The sequence below is a fragment of the Etheostoma cragini genome, chromosome 4 (genome assembly GCF_013103735.1).
Source record: "Etheostoma cragini isolate CJK2018 chromosome 4, CSU_Ecrag_1.0, whole genome shotgun sequence".
NCBI classification, from domain to species: domain Eukaryota; kingdom Metazoa; phylum Chordata; class Actinopteri; order Perciformes; family Percidae; genus Etheostoma; species Etheostoma cragini.
The window spans coordinates 5,034,068-5,050,371 of NC_048410.1; the positions used below are offsets into that span (position 1 = coordinate 5,034,068).

Here is a 16,304-nt window from a genome sequence, read left to right on the forward strand (position 1 = left end):
AATAAATCCAATTACATCCTAGATAGACGAAAGGATGGCACTTCCGGGCCACTCTCTGATTTTTAACAAATAGCTGGCACTAATACATTGTTGTCATCTTAAATATAAACTGCTGCAGCGTCTCTGTAGAATTTGGAAAAGCAAAAGCAGCTGTAACTGTCATCGTTACAGTCCGCAATGGCTGTTGGATTTCAGCCAGACTAGTTTCCTGTTCATTGTAAACGGAGGTGCTCATCACCATATGTTAAACAGTCTATACTCCTCTTTTATTTGACTCAGAAAATTACCCCCACATTTGCAAAACAGACTTGAAGCAAATTGAAGTAGAGGTTTCATGTTGCTGCTGTTTATAGGGAGTGCATTCTCCGCATAGTCAGGTCCACTCCAGCAGGCCCCCTCGGCTGCCCGCAACAGCTGTAAGAGTAGCCCTGAAATCCTCCAATTGGTTGTGTAATTCATGTTAATGTGGCAATCTGGAAATCTGTCTAATGATTGACACAACTTTTCAATGTGATTTTGATTGCATCGCTAATGCAGGAATCCCTGTGGCAGCTTATGGTATTACCATGTCTTGGTGTTTAAAGCTCCTTTTTTCTCTTTTTTTTTTTAAAAAGCGCAATAGACTCTAACAGAGTGTATGTGTTTGTTTGTGTCTACATTTGAACCAGCTATGCTTTTTTAGAATATTTGTCATTAATTGAAATGTAAGAAATGTCTTCCAAAAAGCAAAAAAGCAAAAATTGATTTGGATATCTGGAATACTTACCATCCCATCGACATGTCTGTGCCATAGGGCAGCCTCTGTTGTGTGATGTGGGTAGGTCTGCTTTCTTTGGCCAATTTATTTAGACCTGATGACATCCAACTTACCAGAAAAGTGCTTCTGCTTTTAATCCTCTTATCCTCAGATGCCCAAAACATGTTTCCCTTGTTTTGAGGGCTTCACAATGTTATCGTCTCATGCTAGGCTTCATTTGAATTTCATGAATCCATGTAAGGGAGAGAAGAACACATCGTGAAAACACTCTGTTTCTTGTAATTCTTCCTTTGTTGTAAATGCTTTAGTTTATAGCTGTTGAAGTTGCTTTTATTTAATCCACTTTTTATGGAAGTGTTAAGAATAAACAAGTGGATTCATGAGTTGGACCCACACAAAGGTCATATGCAGATTTATGCTGGGATGAAAATAGGGCCTCTGTAATGGTTTCCTTGACTGCATTTATTGCTTACTTTAAAAAAGTAATTTCTTTATATCAGCATCATGCTGGCAATTGCCATGTATTAGTATTAGGCTTGGTAAGCTTCTAATTCTGTGGCATTTACAGCTGGCTGTGTTTCCATGCATTTATAACACTTTGATTCTTAAGAGCTTCTGTAATCGCTTACGCCTAGCTTGGAACATAATAAACAACTCGCTGTAGCAAAAGTGCTACATGGGGGAGATTTCTAGGAGGAAAGTTAAACGCTTCTGTCGCTGGCAGTTTTGTTGCTGTGTTTTTCATGCACTGTAAGTACCGTAATCTACTCTCTGAGCTTGGCTGCTGTAGTTAAAAACAGTGACAGGCAGAATAGATGCAAGGCAGCGTGAAAATGAAAAATTATCATCCCTACAGAGATGTCACAATAGAGACCAAGGCAGAGCCATAAAGTGACGGCGTGCCCCTGCCTTTTCCTGTTGATTAAGATCCCAGGGTGTGTGAAAGCATTCTAAACACTCTCACCTGACCGCCGTCAGCTTTCCCTATCTGATGCTCTCCTCCCAAGGCTGCATCAGCTGCTATCAGAACATACACTGGCAGATCGCCCGCCTCTGTATTGTCTGGCTAAACAGGTTGTGCTGCTAGATGCATGCCTCATTCTGAATACAATATGTCTCACAATAGAGCTACATCCTTATTTTCTCTTGCATCGCCTACTACTTTCTGATGAATTATCTTGTGCTGCGAGGTAGAAAGAGTTCCACTGATAATGTTATCACAGATGTGTTATCTTGAAGCTACTTAAAATATCTTTTGGGGGGAAAATGCGTTTGGCAAGTTTCAATCTATTTTTCTATCAGCATCAAACGGACACGTCTTCTTTTGGTCTCAAACATATTGACGGACATATAAACTCTGGTCTGCTAGGAGAGTGAGGAGCTTTAATAGTGTCTTGGTGCTACCAGGTGCAGACAGCTCACGTGACAGTCTGTGTGTGAGATTGACTGAGGCGACAGAAGTAAGCAAATTCCATCCGCAGATGAGTTGTCTTACAGCGAGATGAAAAGGAAATCACAAAAGTGAGAAAATGTGTCAAAGCTATGCTTTTTTTTTACTTTGGCCTTGATTTGTTGTCTTCTGAGCAAAAATGGCTATACAGAGCTTTTTTGTGTGTTAACCCTGGCCAACATCTGTCAGACTTTCTACTGTACCAGAACTGCTGTAATATCAAATATAAAAAAACTTAATATATGTAGATACTGTCCCTGCTCCCCAAAACAATATTATACATTTATATGTTATGATTCTTAAAAAAGGACACTTGTCTATGGTTTCCAGTCTGACTTGAGAAGGTCTCTGACTATTTAAGGAAATTAAATAAAGTTCCTAAAAGGCACAGTCATTCTTATTTGCATAGTTTTGACTTTGTTGCAATCACTTCGTGTCATGGTAAATATAACTTTGGCAGTCCATTGCTTTCTCCGTTTATTTTAGAAAACAAATCCCTTTTTAGGGATAAAGCACCTGGTGGGGCTACTTAATGGAATGGCTTCAGCACTACGCAAATAAACAGCTTGCATTTTTGGTGTGAGATTAGGAGAGAGAGAGAGAGAGAGAGAGACAGAGAGAGATGAGAAACCAAATAAAGAAAGTCAACATGTGGAGAGGACAGAAGTGGAGAAGTTGCTCGTCTACTTCAACATTCAACTATAGTTGACTGTATGTATTGTATGTATATAGAAACGCATGTGGACAACATTGGCTCATTGCACTGACCCTGGGTAAGACGTGATGCTAAGGTAAAACCTTTTTCTTTTCATAGTCAACCAATGAGTCACCAGTAGGATATTATTGAAAAGGGTTGGAAAATATTTGTTTCCACACTTGCACATACAAAAACGTGTTTATGCCTTATCTTAACCAGGAAAGAAAGTGTGGTAACCAGAGACAAAGAAAAGAGAATGAACAGGAAGGAGAACAAGTAACCAGTGAAACCTTAAGCAAAATAAGGGTTACATTTTTCTGAAATAGCTCAACATGCTGTTAAAGTTATTGAGATAGGGAGCCTTTTAAACCAGGCATGTTGAATTTTATTTAACCATTAGTTTTCCAACTGCTCCAATTCACATTATATATGGTTAGGAATTAGGTCCCCACTCTTTCTTTTGTTGGATTTGGCTGGATAACATTAAATTATTTGAAATACTGAATTGGAATTAAGCAGCTAAGTGAAACATTTTAGTTGAGGCTACGTTCACATAATCAGATAAATCAGAAATTTCTGTATTGAAAAATTAAATTGTCCACACTCAACCAAATCAAATAATCTAATAGTAAAATCTTACCAGACTGTCCAATCAAATAAAAAAACAATACCTATTCTTAGTAACACATATTTCCCGCATTTGACACACCTGAAATTGATACTTCAAAGTTCACAGGTAATATATGTGGTTCTAGAAGCTTGATGACAGAGGGATTACGTGCAGGCTACACAAGCCTGTACTCTTCAAACACTAGCCGCTGGGCTAGCATTAGCATAGTCGCGCTTTGCCAGACCTTCCTCCACAATGCTGCTGAGGAGGGTCTGTCTGGTCAACACAGCGTTCCAGGACGGGAGAAAAACGTGCTCTGGTTTATTGGCATTTCTTTAAACCAATCACATGGGCGGTGCTAAGCACCGGGCAAAGCCACACTACCTAGCCTCGGGAGGGAACTTGTTTGGTGGAACAGGTACGTTCAAAAGGTGTTTAAGTCGCACGAGAGAAAAGTCAGGTTGGACAGATAGTCTAGCTGGCTGTCTGGATTAAACCTGCAGAGATCTGAGGAGCAGTTAACCATATTCCTCATAAATCCACTGGAGTTTGAAATTCCAATACAAAGAAAATGTAAGGTATAACGGAATAATCCCAGAAGGTGAACGTTGTAGATACAGAATAGCACTTCTTTTAATTTTCTCTGTTTTGGGCCTTTTTTCTCGCCTACTGTTTTGTTCACTGGATTGTACGTTTTAATCAATAAAGAGTCATGGAAGGAGGATAATAAAACCAAAGTTACTTTTCATTAAATAAAATTCAGGCAATAGCCTACAGACCTAGAAGGAAATTGCACAACCACCCGACTACTTTGGTTTTACTCAAGACCAGGATGGTGTTGTGTTGCAATGCGTGCACATGTGCATGGTGGTGTTAAATTGCCTCTTAGCAAAGGGCTTTTATTATGAAAGGTAAGAACGGAAGGGTTGAAGCTGTAATGCTTGACATAAAGAGTTTGCTGCCTTGGTTCAGACTATGGAGCCTCTGTGTCATTATTTATTATAAATGATTACATATTTTTTCAAGTGTAGGCAAAACTCATAACCCTCGGCTACAGTAGTGTATAGTTCTTCTATTTCAAAATGTATTTAAAACTTGTAATCCTGCTACTATTCCCCATATTTACTAAATGTACCAATAAACTGAATACTAAGAAGTGTCAACTGATGATTGCTTGGACTTTCCAGCTTTCTGTTCTCTTACAGACGGTTTGCTTTTGGCTATATAGATTCGGTACAGATTCCTTTGTCAAAGTTCACTAAAGTAGAATTTAATGTAAAAAAATTGGGATGTGGATTAACCTTTCCCCGTTGCAGTAATTAGATTTTGCAGAGAAAGTTTGTCAGTTTTAAATGCTTGTCTGACTGGACCATAAATTATAACTTTTAATTGTATTTTATTCAGCTCAAGTTCTTGTTTAAGTGACAGTTATTGCTGGGATAAAAAAAATAAAAAAATGGTGCTCACCTTCATGAGATTGTGTTTTAGCATCGACATCACAATGTGAGCATGGACTTTGCGATGTTGACGCAAAACCTTTTTTGCTGCTTGACAGAAAAGTAAACTTTCATTGCTTCCTTTTACATGATTATTACCGGCCGACCCTTCCCCTTTAAGACAGGTAGCCATGTGGGCAACGTGTGTGTGTGACGTTAGTCCGACAGGGTTTATTGTTACGGGAAGGGAGTGTATAGAAAACCAATAACGCAGTGATGCGCATAGTTTTGATGGGTAGTCAGTGAAGCTACAGTAGTCAGTGTTTTATGTTCGGTGCAAATACAAACTAAATCCTGTGATTAATGCAACATAATCACAATAATAATCTCCCGGCCATTTTCCCCTGCAGAAAGCTGCTACCAGCCAGGCTAAAGCTAATATAGTTAGCCTAAAGAAACAAGAGGTCCAGGTTTCGGAGCCGCGACACTGGAAACACTAATCTACAACTGAAGTCTGTGTCTGATCTAACGTCATTTACACTGGTTTTAAGTCGACCACAACCTGAAATCTAGAGGAAGCAACATGCACTTTAGCCTGGATTGATAGTATTTTATGAGGGACAATGGTGTTGTGCTAGTCAACCAGTGTATTTCTAATTAACTTCCCTCTCCAAAATACCTTCAGAAGAGAATTGTTAGTCACAGCGCTTACTTTCTTTGGTGTTTGTAAAGCATTACATTTTAACAAAGAATGGTTCACATTAGAAAAGATCCTTTTTCATTTTTATCTTCTATGTGGATGCATTCCCCTATGAAATCACAACAGCAGTTGAGAATTATTCATTATTTCCAAATAGAGCTATTAATGTAATCTTTTAAAAATTACTTTTTCTTTTTTCATATCGCAATGTATATCGCAGGGAAAAAAATATCACAATGTCAGTTTTTTCCAATATCATGCAGGCCTATTCTGCACCCTCTTAATCTCAATGATCACTTGTATTGTGTTGCAGTATAGCCCAAAACAATATTTCCGTAATTTTCTGTGAAGTGTAAAATAGTGATTTTACAAACGCAAGACCAATGATTGGACCACTGTTGAGTGGTTTTAAACAGTATAGCTCGCATCTGTGAAAGAATTAGTGTGGAGGGAAGGCCAAACTGGAGAGGAAACAAAAGTATCCTCAAATTTAGCCGCCTTAGTGTGCACACGGCCACGAGGGGGAAACTTAAAGCTAGAGGCTATTTCTAACCAAATGTGAGTTTATTTATGTAATGAAAAGAAAAAAAGGTAGAGGCATATTTTAAACTTATATTTATTTACAGTTTTTTTTTCTTTTACTCTGGTTTTAGAAAACTTGGCTCCTGCGTTGTTTTCCTAAACACAGTCTCTCTGGCTGGCTAGAAAAAGGAACAGGGGTGATCAGTGCACTGAAAACAGGAATGACAAACACCATTAGCTGAAAAATTTCCATCTCATTGCAACTATGTTATTGTTTACTTTACCATACACGTCCTAATATGGTTACCTCCCTGTCAAAGTGGGCCAGAGCAGAGCTGAGGGGCCCTCGCAGGGAGACGCTTTCAGCTGCCACTTAGACAATAAGAAACAAATGTCACAGCTCGGCAAAATAGCCTGGCTTTCACAGCCTTACAGTACTTGGCCTTCCATGCTGCTTGGCGCAGACTCCCGTGTGATATTTATCTACTCTCCACTGTTAGATGCCCTCACAATGTACCCCCACCCCTCTCCGTCCCCTTTCTTTTGCTCTTTCTTCTTTTTCCTTCTGTCTTTCTTTGTCTGGATCTCTCCATCGATCTCTGTCTCTGTCCTGGTGTTAGCTATGTGTAGGTTGACTGATGGGTCTGTTTGCTGTGTTAAGTTATTTATCAGGGGGTGGGGTGATGTGTGGAGTGGCTTCTGCCCTCCTCCCTGTGGCCGAGCAGAGGCCAGTTCAGCTGCAGGTCACACCCCCGGCTCGAAGCCGGCACTGCGTTTGAACTGGAAACATCTTGCCGACCCTTTGAGACCCTGTATGATACTGGGATGAAATCACAACCCCACAAACTCAGACAACTTATTATGCAGAGGAAGTAGGGTAGGTTCTAAATCGGATCTGCTAGACTGGTCGACGTGGTTAGGTTTAGGCGTGAGGAGTGGGGATTAGTTAGGGTTAGGGTTAGGGTAAGAACATCAGGGCAAGCCAATCAGAGGCAGAAAAAGGCAAGCCATGAGGCACCTGATCTAGCATCCACCGAGCAAATGCGGCATTCTGGAGACAGTGGGCCGTTTAATTTAAATTGCTCTGAAGTTTGCTGAAGCATCATTTGTTGTTGTTATATCTGCCAATGTGGTATTTCTCATTGCAGATTGGATAAAGTATAGGGATCGACCTAAACTGTTTGTTAAAGGCCGATAGCGATTATTAGTTGATAATGAAACCAATATTTAGAACCGCTTCACATTTACAGTGAAAATTAAAGTCAAAATTAAGATTTTGAAATGACGCTTTTTTTAAAGCGTCATTTCATAGATTGCTGAGTTTTTTTGCAAAGCCAATCTACCGCTCAGTAAACCATTGTCTGCTCATGAGCCAGTCAACGTAGTTCCCTGCACCCCGTGCAGCTTAGTTTCTAGATGTAGACAGTCACAGAGGACAGAGTAACAGAAGGAAAACTCAACAGATAGCAATTGGTTATACGTCGGTCTCAAGGTTTACCAGTTCACCAGTAAACGCAACATTTTGACCCGTCTGTTGTTTTTCAGACAACAGCACTGAGCAGTGTTAGTCGGTGCTAGTAGCGTCTGTTAGCTGTTAGCTCCTCTAGGATGCACCGGTGCTAATGTCCTCGCATCTGCTGCAATGCTGTTTATATGGATATGGTTTAATTTTGCGTTACATGACCCATTTCGTCTGTAAAGCCGTGTCTGTGTTGGATCTCTCCTCTACTCTCTCTCCTCTCACTCTCCGCGCCCGGCCACCCAGCGGCCGCCGGTCCACACTTCTGACATTTGTCTACAGTTTTTAATTTTTATTAACACAGCTGTATATTGTTAAGTATGAGGGGCAAACCTGTATTTGTACCAGTGTTTCCGCGGGTAACTCTGCTACCTCGGCCGTCACGGCGAAGAAAACGGAAGAAGTTATTGCATGTAACTAACTTTACTGGTAGAATAACAGCGTGTGAGACGGAGCTGCTGGACCTGGGCCAGAGATGTGACCCATGGCCAGAATATTATAGTTCATAAAAATGCAGCGCAATGACAATACAGACATTTCATACACACGATGTGTGTATCCGCCATTCGACCGGTGCTGGACCCGTTCATAATGAGTCAGCCGTCGTTCTGCGAGTAGCGTCTTTCACACTCCCTCTCGCAGTTATAAATAGCCTATGTGATGATAAAATTTGTTTTGGTTAAAATCAACAAATAATCGTGAGAATAAAAAAAAATAAAAAAATGTTAATCAAAATAATTGTGATTATCATTTTGGCCATAATTGTGCAGCCCTAGTTACAAACTCCAACATAAACTTTTTTTAAATGCTTTAAACAAGTATGTCATACATTAGAAACTTTAAAGGTGCTGTAGGTAGGATTGTGAAGATCCAGGACTTAGCCAAAGAATTAGAAAATCGACAACTCCTCAGTCCCAATTGGTCTCCTTAGCCCCTCCCCCCATGAGGGAGAATGAATGCGTGTAGCTCATAGGAGCCAGATGTTTTTTATTTCTTTAAATTTTTGAAATTAATTTCAGAAAACAATACAGACAGTTAGTTTTATAAGTTTTACCTTATGCATCTTTAACATAATACCTAGTAAAAGATAGTGAGATAGTTTTGTGGGCAGGACATTAAGTCGGACTAAGCGGTGAGTGTAACTGGAGCATAGGGACAGACACAGCTGTAGCGGAGCCAAGGTAGCACGGTTTTTTAATTATTGTCTTTATCGGTTATCAGGCAAATAAAACGGGAATACATGTAATCTGCAAACTGCCCAAAACAGGCCAATAATCGCCGTGGCTGATTGTCGATCTACCCCTAGATGTAACCTATACAGTCCAGGAACGTTGTAAGCAACCGTAGTTTGTTAAAACAAGGAGAAGTAAATCATTTTGCATTCGTGGTGATAACGGTTCACAATCCAGATAAAATGTCATCAGAATCATAAAACTGGATGTTGCTCAAATTGCCAATCATCTGGGATCCTAAATGGATTGTCAGTAGGCTATTAGGCATTAGGGTCAGGCTACCTCGCCACAGGTTAGTCTGACAGGAGGTGGAAATAGGCTTCTTTCAGATGCATGGGCTTTCTCTTCCCCTGTTGGTGGAGGAGGATGGCAGCCTCACCTCAATCCTAAAATCCTCACGTTTATGATATTTGCCCAGTATTATCTGTGCCTGTGGATGAATGGGAGGCCTAGCATGAGGAATGTAGAAGGTCAGGCTGCGTGATTTACACAGTACAGAGCCAGAGAATCCTTGGGAAAATACTGGGGCCGGGATCAAGCAGACATCATGTGATATTTTCTTAACATTGACCTTTAAATTCACGCATTTTACTGCTACCCTGAATATAACGTTAAAGAAAGCATTATGGACATCTATTTGCAAAAAGATGCCGCTTTGTGCAACAGAGCATGTTTTGTGCTTTTGACATTTTTTGTATCTTCATAATGCCCGTATTTTGAATTTGAAGACATGCATAGTAAAACAAGCCACTTTTTCTGAATTCCTGGTAAAGATTTGAGACCCAGGTTTTCATTTTATTGCCAAAAGGCCAGTGTCTAAATACTCATTTAGAGTCCCGGTGACTTTGATATTTGTGATGCGTTCATGTAAGTAATTGGCAAAAATAATAAGTTGAAAATTGACATTTTTTAACTAGTGATGATAACAATTATGACATACAGTTATGTCCTATTTTAGTTCCATAGTTCAGATGAATTTACGGTTCATTATTTCTTCCGTATTTTTTCAGGCCTGCCTATGATTTCCAGTGCATTGCAGTTAAATTTTGTTGATAAGCTAATGGCACAGACCTTTTTTATCTGAGCGGAAAGACTATACCCTCTTTGAAGTTAATGAACTTTGTGAAAGGCTTGTTTACTGGCTTCAAGGTCAGTTTCTGAGAAGGGCAGCAGATTTTCTTGTAAACATATTAACAGCCGAAGATGTGTAAACACTGTAAATGTATACAGGTGGGGAGGGAGCCATACTGGCATATTTTCCTGTTTTCTCTTGGTATGTTTATCCTAACCTTTCCCATGTGTGACACACATATACATGCTGTTGTGTGCATATGTGTTTTGACTCTTAGAAATATGTGTTTTGACTCTAAGAAAGCATAATGATATGCCTCCCCGCAGTATGAAGCTGGGAGGGGAAAGAAGGAGAGGCTGACAGTAAGGCAAACGCAGAACTAGTGGGGGTATTAAATATGAATTAATGGAATGTTGCTCAGGCACATCTCTGGGTGTAGTGTAGTGTTAAAAAATAAAATTTATGTTGCCGGCTACTAGCCGTGAAGGTGCATTTAGACTTAGTATCCCTTAATTAGAAGTGGGATATTAGCATTTCATACGGCTTTATGCTGGGTGAGGGGATCGGCCGGCCACCGCGCCTTCATTACCCAGCTTCTCTGTGTAATGAGTGCCATCATTAGCTGATGGAGTGGATTTGCCCTAGCTCTACTTTGAAAGGCACATCTCTTACATACTTGCAAGGAATAAGGCCTTTTAATGGATTTCTTAATGAATAAAATAACATGCCACTTCTTCAAAAATTTTACGAGTGCATTTCTGATTATTTCTGCTGCCTTTTAACTTTTTTTTTGTTAATTAATAGCAAAATAATATTGATAATAGTGAAAAGCGAAACACAAAGGTATTTAGCTTGGTGATCATATGACTGACATTTCGCAAACCAAAAAGATCATCTTCACTTTTTATGTTGTGCGGTCCATCATAAATTCTGAATCATATCAATAATATGTGGATGATAAAAGTGCTACATCAAAAGGGTCGACTTTCATTTATATGCACATGAAATAAGGTGTGTGTGATTTCTGTCAGAGGTCTGAGGAAGTGCTCTCTGAGCTGCAGTGCTTAAAACTCCCCAGGTTTATCAGGGGAAAAGGCAGGACAGCTATTGGATAAAACCTGAGTGCAAATTATATATGCGTCTGTGTGGGAGTGTGTGCACATTCAACAACAGTCAAGACAGTCAGAGCCAAGGTATTTTTTGTGATATGGAAGTCTCCTTAAGCCTTCGGCTGCAGCTCCATTCTCAGAATCAGGCGTGAAGTGATTAGTATTTTATTGATGAGCTCCTGAAGTGGCAAGTGTGGGAAATTGGATCTTTGATCTCCTGGAGTTTGGGAAATATATCCTGAGAGTGTGGAGCTCTCCAGGTAAAACACTCCCATCCTACCAACATCACTACGACACACACACACACACACACACACACACACACACCAACACACACACACACACACACACACACACACACACACATATTTGGAGGGATATTCCTCCCCTTCTCCAAAACACATATTTGTTTTGGATGTTTTCACTGAGAGTCTACATGGTGATTACAGATGTTCATTAACAAAATTGCGTATTTGTTTTAAACTTTAACCAATCACTTTGATATGCTAATTACAGTGTAATTTAATTTGAGCCCTGTAATGATGATGCTGTTATTATGGACATAAATGATGCAGTTAAGCTGAGAGTAATCTCATTTGCATACTGTACATGCCAGTAAATTAAGCCCTTTCCTGCATTGCTTCAGCTTTAATTTTCCAGCCCTTTTCACACAACATCCCTCAGCCTCTGTGCCTAATAGCAGGCCAGCTTGTTTGATGTGGAGAGCCGCTTCCTCACACTAAATCTAGTCACAATATGTAATACATAAAGGCTCTCATTATAACTGTAAGTGCTCTTTTAAGAACTTGGCGTTAATAAGCAGGCCAGGTTTTCATACTTTGTATTGATACACAAAACAGTTTTGTCCCTTGCCATAATCATCTTTAACATTCCCTAATCTGCATCTGAGAAATAAGAACGGTCATGGTTGGGCTAATGATGTGCCCTGGAATAGTTAAAAAGCCCCTAATCATATTGTATATGTCCTCTTCTATGTGTTGATCAGAGATATCTTCAAAGAGGTGATTGTATTTTGATTTTCCTCCTTTGAAAATAGGATGAAGGGCATTTGGACGTGTTTTTTAACTAACACATTTTCCCCTCACAAAAAAACTAATTGAAAAATATTGCCTTATTGTGGGTTTAGAGCAAATAATGTGTCTTCTTTTCTTTATACAACACACTTTTTGATGTCTGTGTAAAAGAGGGACAGTTCTGACAGAGGGACACGGCTGGCCTTGATAAAAAGCTCCTGTGTCTTCATTAGAGAAGCAGCACCTCATGGTGTCTGATTGTCTGATGTTTGCAGTAAGTAGGTAAACATGTTTGTCATACAGGGGTGTGTTTATGCTGATCAAACATGTGGGATAGGCCGTGGTGAATGTTAAGGACTTTGGCTCTAAACAGGGCTCATCCGCTCTGTGGACATACAGCCTCACGATGGTCTAAACCTGCCCTCACATCCCCATTCGACTCCCCTTTTGCGTTTTGAAGGTGGGCTAGGAGGGTGGTTTATGGACTTTAACACTGACAATACAATTGCCCTTGACTGAGAATGCTCCTCCATTTTGTACCATAAAGAATATTATTTTTCTGCCAGACAATTTTCTCTGTTAGTCTCTAATTGGCTACATAAATCTCGGCCGTTGAGGGTGAGAAATGTTGCAGTGTCACACAGTGTAATCTTCACCCTTATTTACCAATTCATTAAGATTCATTGATGCAGGATCGGTGAGAGGAAATGACAACATAAATCAGGCCTCCAACATAATGACCCTAATCAGTTGGGAATTGCAGAAAATGTCATGATGAACTATGTCCTTGTATTAGTGCCACTGTACATTGTCATTGTGCAGCTTTATGAGTGGGACGCATCCTCCGGAGATGGGTTGTATTTAACAAAACAAAAAGAGTTGTTAAAACATGATTCCATTAAAACGCAGACATTCATGTATGGTCTTTTGGTATTTAGCCCCTCGACCTTTATCTTTAGTGTAACTGCCTAATGGAAGGAACCGAAGGAAAGACCGCTTCCATATCAATTTCAGTGAATCAGAATACTTAAGGCCCTGACACACCAAGGCTACCCTTGCCCTAATTTTTGTGATGTGTTCCGCACCGTCGCCATGCGCTGGCCTTCCTCAGCCGTGTTTTGGCCAATTTAACATGTTGAATCGGCGTAGGCTGTCTGCTGAATATCCTACCCGTCTGATTGAAAACGGTAGGGAGGAAAGCAAACAAATGACTTAGAGTGCACACAAAAGGCTCTTTACCCATTTTTCATCTTATCTGATAAATCCAATACATATGGAACGGTCAAAACTGCCCAATAAAGATGTTCAAATGTCCCTTCTAAAAACATTGAACGATTGGAATATCTATTTCATGGACTACTTGTGTAGGTGTATCTCTTTTAACATAAACATGTATTTAACATATAACAACACCTTACTAAATAAACTAACATTAATACAACAGGGCTCAATGCAAATTTGTAAAAAGTGGTTGTCAGGTTTGGCAATTTGGAGTATATATTTGGAGTATTTAATTTCATATGTAACTATACCACACATTTTAGTAATGAAACAATGAGAGAATGGTTTGCAATATAATTTCCCATCCCTCTCAAATAGGTGTAGTCTGGTAAACCAGACCCAAATCCGAAAGATTAACTGGCTTTGAGTAATAAAAGTCGCCCATCTCGAGGGGCGGCACCAAGCGTGCATTTGAAAATCCCTGGATAACATAACGACCAATCACAACAATACATGGGGTGACATATCCAGCGCCCAGTACACTTAGCTGCCAGCGGAGCTAACTAGTAGATTAAACTGTCGTCATCTGTTTAGCTCTTTGCGGTGTGTTCCAGTGTTAATCTTTGGCCAAGATAATGGCGACGTGGGCGGACATGAGGCAACGCCACAGTTGGCATCCGTCGCCACTAGCTCCTGGCTGTTGGCTTGGTGCTTTGAAATGAAATAGCCATTGCTCTCCCATGCCATTATTTGTTTGTAAAGGTTAATGATTGTGTCTGGAAAATTATTATCTTAACTTAATCTCTGTGTGAGAGGTGTAAAGAGGTGGGAGACTTGTGGTGTGTTTTTGTTGGTAGAGAGAAGTTTAAAAGTGCTAAGAATCACATAAATAGCAGGGGTTGGGCCAGACCCCACCGCTTCTTCCAGTTATCATACATGGTACTGAGAGAGGAATCATACTCGATGACTTACTCAACAGTAATTAGCGGCTTATGATGTGTGTGTGTAGAGCGGCGGTGTACCACAAGTCTATCTTGGTGATTTAACAGAAGAAAAGCTTTTCCTAAAAATGATTAGGCTACATGTCCGCTCACAGAGGAAGTATGCACTCCAGTGAGTTGACAGCAGCTCTAATAATATTGTCCTCTCTTTGCATAGGTACGCGATATTAATTAGACAAGTTTGTTGAGGCTAACCTTGGTTTTCCCTAGGAACACGCATCTGACACATTTCCTCTCCACAAGTTTGCATTTGAATACCCACGGGAACCGCCCTTACATGATTTCTAGCAAAAAAATGATTAAAAATATATGACACACTTTAAGTAATGTTAAAACAATAAGGGCTTTTGCAGATCCCACAGGATGCAGATAGATTGAATTTGTGTTTTTCTTTGGGTATGCATGTTTCACAGGTCTAATTGGTAAGATGAGCTTGAGGGAAGTAACGCCTGCATTGAGCCTGTGGTCAGAAAAAGGGCCCCGTGTCTCCTGGTGTCTGTCCTCTTGCTGTAGTGCTAATGGGCATGAGCCACATGTGAGCGAGATTGTCAAAGTCAAGTGAAGGAGAGTTTCTGAGAAAACCACTCCTGAAAGAGGCTCCACATCCCAGAATTACTATTCCATTCATGTACAACCAGATTTAAACTCATTAGACTTCTCTATTTACTTAGTCTCTATCGGCCCTAGTTGTACTAAAAATACCATGGCCTGCCTTACTTTGGCACATTCCGTCATTGTCTGTGCACAGCAGGCCTTTATACCGAGGTATTTCAAGTTTGGCTCCATGCAAGGACACAAACTGGTTTGTGTATTATCCGAAATTATGGATCTACTCAGCTTCACCACCAGAGTCTGCCTTCTAGCACCCTTCTTTTTTTAATTTATCTGAGCTTGTAGCGTGATAATAGTTTGATATCCACATGCTTGGATGTCGAGCCACTTTCTTCTGCTCTTGGTGCAGTAATAGGTTTGGATCTAGATTTCATGCTTGAGAATCCTATCCCTGTCTTCCCAATGTGTTATAAATATGTGTTTGGCACCCTTGCTCATATTTGATGCCTTCTTTATGTGGGGTTAACTGTTTTTTTAGGGATTACATGAAATCAGTAGGGGAAGTAAACTGTGGATTCTTGGTAGGGACGCCTCATTGGAAGGCTTTAGCTTAGCAGATGGAAAGTTTTTCATGTATTCATGAAAAATTCATGGACAAGGTGACGTGCAGCATGAATGTCCCAACACTACATTACCTACTTTGTCTTTTGTAAACACAACTTTTTTGTTATTATGTTTGCAGATGGAATAACTCATGATCTGTTGAAATCACACGTAAATTAATGATAGATAGCATCTTTGTCCGTTCCAACCCTAAACCCAATCCCTTTTGTTGTTGTTGTTTTTTCACTCCATACCCTGATGTTGTGAGTACTAGCTCTCGGAGCTCTCAGACATCCTCTGTTTTTTTCCACAAATCCAGTTACTGAATGATTGAACAAGGTAAATGTTTAACATGTTTTTACAAGTTTCTCGCTGCACTGTTGGGAAGAGCCACTGTTTGTTGGGTCTGGAAGAAATACTTGGTTGCTTTGCTCGACAATGTGTTTCCATAGGAGACCACCGCGCCGGCTGGTCACCCCGCCATCGCCCATCTTGTTCTCATTCATGGTGGCTTGCTAGCAGCTGCAACACACCAGCTTTATGTGTCTTCAAAGACAAAGAAGAATGACTTTCTGTTTATCTTGACTTCTGCCTCGCTGTTTATTCTAGCCCAAGCTGCATTTGCAACGGCCTTGATTTCCTAAAGTTGCCCCCCCCTCTCCCCTCCCAAAACCTGTTTACCCAATGCCTGTCCTGAGTGTCACCTAGGAAATCGGCTGATCATTCCACATGGTTAATATTAAATGGTTCCTGCAAGGAGATGTGTTTGTTCATAAACACCCCCCCCCC

General features: G+C 40.3%; 1 protein-coding gene across 10 annotated transcripts in view; it reads left to right on the plus strand.

The window, feature by feature from the left end:
- The window catches only part of foxp1b (forkhead box P1b), a 163,212-nt gene that overhangs the window by 56,515 nt on the left and 90,393 nt on the right, over positions 1 to 16,304 (plus strand). The window contains exon 1 of one of the 10 annotated variants that reach the window (XM_034870733.1): positions 11,164 to 11,364. The exons of the other annotated variants lie outside the window; for them this stretch is intronic. The gene's annotated coding sequence lies outside the window, so the exon portion shown is untranslated. Of the gene's footprint in view, positions 1 to 11,163; positions 11,365 to 16,304 lie in introns of those variants that run through there. 10 annotated transcript variants of the gene reach the window in all.